Consider the following 7,873-nt stretch of genomic DNA (forward strand, 5'->3'; position numbering starts at 1 on the left):
ATGGGTGTCATTTAGGATTCTTTAAAGGCTATCCAAGCAACAACAAAAATTATATCTCTTTTGAAATAACCGATGTTAAGCAGTAAAGTTTGAACATGCCCCCCTCCCCCCGCCCACACTGTCGCCTCATTTAAACGATAGATAAATAACCACAAACATGATCATCACCATCTACACCACCACCAACAACAATAACACCAACACTACGCCCACCACCACCACCACCACCAACGACGACCGCGAAAACAACAACAACAACAACAACAACAACAACAACGAGAACAACAACAACGAGAACAACAACAACAGCAACACAATTAAACAACAACCTACAAAAAACAAACTGATTTGTCTCCTGTCTCGTTCCCACCTCTGTGATGTTGCCTTAACACTCCCGAGTTCACAATCTGATGGCTAGGTTCTGCGCAATAAGCACACGAGGACAGAGAAGGAGTTTATCTTTGGGGGAAAATAAACACGTTTAAGAAGTTGCACTGAGAGACGGGCCACAACGCACATGCTCATGGACATTATCACTTATGGCCACACGTATCAATATGGGTTAGCAATGCCAAGTGCTCATTGAATTTATTAAGAAGAAACTTACTTACTTATTTGGCTGGAGAATAGGCACCATTGCAGGGAGCACAATGCCATAGCTTCTCCAATCTCCTCTCCAGAATCCACGAAAGGGTCTGCTTGCTGATCGTGCCAGTAATCAGCTGGTTGGATATTCTTCTAGCTTTTCAATGCAGGTTGCTATCTCTCCCCGACCCTCTTGAGACACAAGCTTCCCTCAGTCTTTCCATTGTGTGTGATGTGGTACCTTCAATTTCTCTGTCGTCGTTGAACCATGCTGTCAATGCTGCTATGACTGTTGGTGGATCTAAATGCATGATGCCGCCAATCTCAGCCTGGCCGGCTAGCTTATCAGCACGTTCATTGCTGTGAACTCCTGCATGACCAGGGCTAATAAATATCCATACAGTCTGCAGCTTCGTATTGCCTCTCTCCTGTCTGCTTTAATAATGTGTTTCTTTTTCGAGGGTACTCAAAGAGTCAGTGACAAGGATGGCAGACTGATACTCCCTTGTCTTATTCCAGTTAAGGGCCTCTGTGATGGTTTTCATCTCCATGCACATGCTGGACGTGGTTACTAGTGGCGCCTGACAGCTCTATCTCTCTCTCTATGACCCCGTTTTACACGGGTGCTGAAAGACCATCCAGATTTGACCCCACGCTGTACTGATAGATATGGGAAGATGACTATGTCGCCCTGTTCAATGTTCTCCTCTATCAGCGTCTCTACCTATTGCGAAGAAAAAAAGAAAGATAGAATGAAAATAAGAAATCAAGAAAGAAAAAAAAGGAAGAAGAAAGAAAACTAGAGTCCAAGAGCTAAAAAGAAAGACAGAAAGAGAGAGACAGAGAGAGAAAGGGAGAGGGGGAGAGAGAGAGAGAAAGAGAGAGAGAGATAGATAGATAGAGAGAGAGAGAGAGAGAGAGAGAGAGAGAGAGAGAGAGATATGGGGGCGAGGGAGGGAGACAGACAGACAGACAGACAGACAGACAGACAGACAGACAGACAAACATATACAGAAAAGCACCCTTTTACTGAGAGGATATAAAGAAAGTCGCATGAATTGGGTGTTTTAGGAGATTATTGTATCTGAAATGCGCACTTAAATCAATGAATTTGTTTAGCTCAAGGCGATAACGTTGAAGAAACGTTCAGTACTTCAAGAGACAGAATTGGGCTATGGTGACATTAAAACACATGTTACAGGAGCAGCAGATCTTTGCAAATGGCCAACAACTACCAGCGGATCAGTGGAACAGCCAGGGATGAGTGGCAAGTTGGCGAGACTAGCGGGTGGTGTAATCTGTCCATTATGACGTCAGAACAGAGGTTTAAAAAAAAAATTAAACAGCCAAAGGAGGGAACATGGTTGATGATAAAAAGGAGAATAAGATGGAAACTGGTATTGTGGTAAAAAAAATAATTTAAAAAAGGAACGAAATACAGGGTGATCCAAAAAACAACAACTGTACAACTTTTTTGTTAATATTTTCCTCCACATTGAAGTCTTGCGTTTCAAATTTTACACAACGTTTGGAAATCAAAAGTATTTTGTCTGATGTTCACTTTAGATAAATCCACAAAATAGCTTTGCTCTTCATAGCGCGGAAAAAAAAATCCATATTCAGCTACGTCCCCATTTTTGTAGCATGACGCACTAGTTCGCATTAGGCTTACCACTCAAAATCCCAACGATTGCACGATATTGTAAACTGCAATAGTCTAACAGGCCAACAAAAGTTTGCAAATAGTTTCTCTCAAGTTTCCTTTGCCTGCTGAGATCATGATTAAGATTAGTAAAGAGCAGAGAGCTTTTGTATTGAACATTTCCTCACCACAAACTCATTTCGTAAGTTTCGGACAAGGTACGGAAATAATGTTAAGGTGATCTTTAAGGCCTTCTATGATGTCAAGGGTGGAAATGGTCCACCAGTTAGGAACTGTAGAGAATCAGAACTAAAAATTCCCAGACAAAACAACAATTTCAGGTCAAACACACACCGTTCGCACCCCTTTAAACGTCACAAGGGTGAAGAATTCAGTAGATGAGCCACAAGAGACGTCTGTCCGTAGACAATGTCTGCATCAATGACTTTCCTACATCTCAACGGTCCGCATTCTCAAGGCAGATCTTCGTCTACGACTGTATCATTTTCCCGTTCTCGGATCTTATCAGAGGAGAGAAATGTGTTCATGATACCTCGATCGTCTTGAAAAGCGTGAATATTTCCTCTCTGACATTTTGTTCCTTTGTAATGCCCATATTATTTACCTTTCAGGTTATATCAACTCCACAAATTCTGTCTACTTGGGCAACCTCACCATCCCCCTTATATCGTACCGTGTGTGTGGTCTTGAGGACTCTTGGTTGAATGGATCCTTGTTTGGCACCACTGAACATTACGAACGACGCGTTAAAATGTTTCGAGTCCAAAGGAGGACAATTAGACGATATGTTCTCGGAATTCCAGAATTCAAACAATATATTTTTTAAAACACAGTAGGAGAAAAGAAAACTGTTTAAAAGTTACATGGCCGGAAAGAGAAGATTTTAGAAATAAAAGAGTAGGGAAAAAAACAAATCAGTCATTTCATGACTTTCCTTACAAGATCTTTAAAATAGAGCATTTTTTATTTATAGGTGGTTTTTATAAAAGCCATTTCCGTTTTCGAAAAAGAAGGGGTTTTTTTGTGAATTTTATGTCAAACAAATTCCTTTTGAATGAAATGTATCTGGTCCAAATTACAACATTCTGGTACAAATTTTGTTGGAGATGTTTAGAAAAGAATTTTTACAGTTTTTTTATCACCCTGTATTATGACAAATTACCCGAGTTCTCTCTCTTTCGATCTCTCTCTCTCTCTCTCTCTCTCTCTCTCTCTCTCTCTCTCTCTCTCTCTCTCTCTCTCTCTCTCTTTCTCTCTCTTCCTCCCTCTTTCACTCCCTCACACTTACTAACACACACACACACACACACACACACACCAGCTCGTGAACAAACGCAATATTGTTACTCGTAGAAGCATTTGTCTTTTAGGAAAGAATTGTGTCTGCTTATTACCCTGTTTTGGTGACGCGTCGGTACTTCGAGTCGGTAAACTAGTCGGAACTTCAAGTCGGTAAACTAGTCGGAACTTCGAGTCGGTAAACTAGTCGGAACTTCGAGTCGGTAAACTAGTCGGTAAACTAGTCGGTAAACTAGTCGGTAAACTAGTCGGAACTTCGAGTCGGTAAACTAGTCGGAACTTCGAGTCGGTAAACTAGTCGGTAAACTAGTCGGTAAACTCTGCTTCATTAAGTTTCACACTGTTCAGACTCAGTGAATCACCCCTCTCACCCCACCCCGTAAAAAAACAAGAACAAAATAAAGCAAATAGTGATAAGCCGTTAACTCAAGTATGGTTTGGGGAGTGGGGGAGATTATGGATTTTTTTATTTTTTGGGGGGGGGGGCAAAATTAAATTGTCTGAAGGCTTTTGGGGGGGCGCGATTTGGAAAGCGGGGGGGGGGGGTAGTGGAGAGGGTACAGGGGGTTTAAGAAGCACCGTGAAATAGACATACAGAAGATTTTAGTGAACCTCTCAATCAATAATTATAATATTATACCAACACACATGCTCAGGAACATTATCACTCATGGCCACAGGTATCAATATGGGCTAGTAACGCCGAATATTCATTGAATTTATTAAGAAGAAACGAGGAAGTGCACATCGGGAGGGAAGATTTTATTTCTTTTGCTCTTTGCTTGGAGTTGTCGATAAGAAACTCTGGAAATGACACGGGTGCATTGCGAAGTGCGTTTCTTTAATATTGAGTGTCAACATTCTTTTGTTGGTGCAGTGTCAGACAAAAAGAAACGTCATAAATGAACTCACACACACGCACACACAACAAGTATCTTGTTGGTTTATGCATTTTTAATGGAATCTAAAGGAACAGCCAATTGTAGAAGAGACAAGAAATAACAGAGGTTTCCTGAAAATGAGGAGCCGGAGAGTTTGAGCAAGCACAACAGCATTATTATATATTAATATGTATAATATTTGTTTGGTCGAACCTCTCAGAGCCAGGACCTGTCCCCTATCGTGATCCTTCTAACAATCTATTACCAAAGCAATATTCTTCACAAGTCTCATGAGTTCTTCACTATGTGACCGCAGAAGAGGAAAACAGAACTGGGTGCGCAAAGCCAGTTAAATATGTCACGGAAAATATCGACGTTCAGTAATGACGATAGTCACAAAGCTTCAATGACGTTGGTACGATTACTATTTTTCGTACTAGGGTTGGAAGAGAAAGCTGTGTTCATGATTATAAGTGCCATGTGTTTCATTAATCAGCGATTTCGTCTATCGCTAGGTGACTTTGGGACTGAAGCATCTTTTCTTTTTAGACACAATGCGACGTGGCGGGCTTTGAACATAATGCTATGAATAGAACTCATAATTGCCAGTATTTTGACAAATCTAGACTACTAACCAACCAACCAACCAACCAGCCAACTAACCAACCAACCAACCAACCAACCAACCAACCAACCAACCAACAAACAAACCAAATAAAAAACAAACAAAAGGAAAACAAAACAAAATAGAACAAAACAAAACCAACCAAACAAAGGAAAACAACAACAACAGCAACCATAAAAACCTAACTAAATAGTTTTTCGACTTTTGTTTGTTTTTGTTTTTGTTTTGTTTTTTTGCTTTCAAACGGATGTGATTTATCTTCTTCTTATATCATCCTTCCTATTTTTGCCCCGCTTCTGTGGCCTGGAGTGACCAGGACTATAAGGACAGACGAGATCTGTGCGCAGAGCTGACGTCTGATCATCCAACTGGAACAAGTTTCTGCTCTCTGGTCAGTTCCTGGCCGCTCCGCTGAACGGGGGGTCCGCATAGACGGCTGACAATATTATGACTTTTGTGTGGTCATATTGAGCAGGAAATACTTTATATTATTCTCATAGATTTATATTATTTTATGAGTATGGTTGACAATAATATGTGAGGCTGCGTGGCTCTCGTCAATTTTTGGGCATGAAGAGTTAGCTTGTACACCTGTCTTTATTTGGATTTTAAAAAGTATCCATTTATCTTGAATACAAGTCGAGATATTTGCAATTGAAGGAGGTGGGGGTCACCTGTTTTCAGAGGTAAAATTAGTGAGAAAATAGCCGCCAAAGATTAGTTGGTTCTTTACCTTAAGAGCATGTGGTAACTGAAAATTTACATTTTTGTGCATTTAATCAACGTTTTTCAGAAAATTGTACACAGAAATGAGTTCTTTCATGGGCATGAAAGGTGTTGAGCAAAAAAACAAAAATTTGATAAAAATTCACAAACCTGCGGAAAAATGCAGGTTTCTTCACTTTGATTATTTTGACGAGAGCCTGATTCCACCACGCTGCCTCACATATTTTAACGTTAATATTTGCATACTAAAGAAGGACATGATCTACAGCATTCTCACAGATTATTGCCACTTTGTGAGTGACAACAGTAACTGAGGAAAATAGTTTACTGAGAAAACTGCAACTATTTTCTTCTATACTTTTTCAATAAAACGTGGATCTGCTCCAATCCCCCCTCCCCCTAGTTTTGATCTTTTGTCTCTTCTGCGGAACATTCAGTAGCAGAGGAGACATCGAAATCGATGTGGAAAATAATCTTACAAACCTAATATAGTCTGGTAAGCCTTTATTATAAGATTTTACTTTTTTTCTCTTTGATATAATTTGTGCAATGTTTCTTTTTTCAGTATGTGTTTGGAAGATAAGCGGCACTCATAGGAAGAGTTTAACATGTCCACCTAACCAATAATATTTTAAATGGCGCAGTTATAACGTATCAAAAGAATACTATAATAATTTTGTCTTTGCACTTTGCTTTTAGGGTTCCGCACAACACTTATATTGACACCAAGAGCGGTTCTTTTCAACTCTATGAAAATGTTTGGGCCAACCAACGTAACTTCTCAATGACTGTTAAAATTATTGTTCCACATCTTACAACATGGATTAATTGCTGACCGTAGGTGTGAGGAATAAAGGCCACAAAACAATGTTTACAGTTCTTTTAAAGAAGTAAGGGTCAATAAACTATCCTAAACTAATTGGCCATAAATCTTGTATTTATTTCTCCAACTTTCTTTGATTATTCATTAAATGTATTTATTCATTTATCCATTTCTAAATTCTTTCTTTCTTTCTTTCTTTCTTTCTTTCTTTCTTTTTTCTTTCTTTTTTCTTTCTTTTTTCTTTCTTTTTTCTTTCTTTCTTTCTTTCCTTTTTCTTTGTCTCTCTTTATCTCTATGTCTTTCTTTCTTTAGCTTCGTAACGAATTTCTTGTGGACAAGACCCCAGTAAGAAAAGCAAATTTATTTTGTATACACTTATTTTACGTTACCAAAGAGATATTTGTAAAGTGTTTATATTGGAAGAAGTTACAACACAAAAAAGAAAGAAAGAAAGAAGGAAAGAAAACAAAGCTTTTGCAAAAGACTTACAGAGAAAAAAGGAATTTTTTCCAAGTTCCCCGACGTAAGTGAGCTAGTTTTGAAACGTTTCCCGAAGCCAGCAGCTAAGACCCGTCCAGAGATTACCACATGTGTTTCGATTTGGTGAGCAGTTTTACACTTAGTTTCTTTAGTTGCGGCATTCCTTGTATTTAGCACCTTTGAGGTGCTGTGGAAAAGAAATCTTGCTTCGTATGTCACATGATCACAACGTGCACACTATGAAATATACAAATTTATCCTTCTAATTTGTGTTTAACGGCTTGAAATGTCCTGGAACATTGCTTTCGGTCTGCTGCTGATCGGACATATTATGTGTTGGCTACGCCCTTAACGAATTTTAAAGACAATTACTGAAGGTATTGCAGTGGCAATGACATTAAAGATAATCTCAAGGATAAATCTACAACAGAGTCATCTGAACTTCGAAACAAATGAAATAAACATAAGGAAAGAGTCACAAGAAAGCCGAAACAATATCACTGTACCGTAGACGTTTCTGAATAAGTTAAGCAATTGTACAATATTGTAGAAATTATTGAGCATGAAATCAGCCGTGGCGTTTTTCCAAAGCACGTGTGTAGTGTGTTGTGCTCTGTGGGCGTGTTGTGACACACAGAGCTACTCAGACGTACACAGTGTGTTCACGGACAGACTGGGCACCAACAGCTCCTACAACACGGACGTACGGCCTGTGCTTGACCAGACACAGGTGGGCCGCTCTGTTTGTGTATTTCTGTCTCTGTCCGTCTTTCTCTGTTTCTCTCTCTCTC

The sequence above is a fragment of the Aplysia californica genome, unplaced genomic scaffold, assembly GCF_000002075.1.
Source record: "Aplysia californica isolate F4 #8 unplaced genomic scaffold, AplCal3.0 scaffold00915, whole genome shotgun sequence".
NCBI lineage: Eukaryota > Metazoa > Mollusca > Gastropoda > Aplysiida > Aplysiidae > Aplysia > Aplysia californica.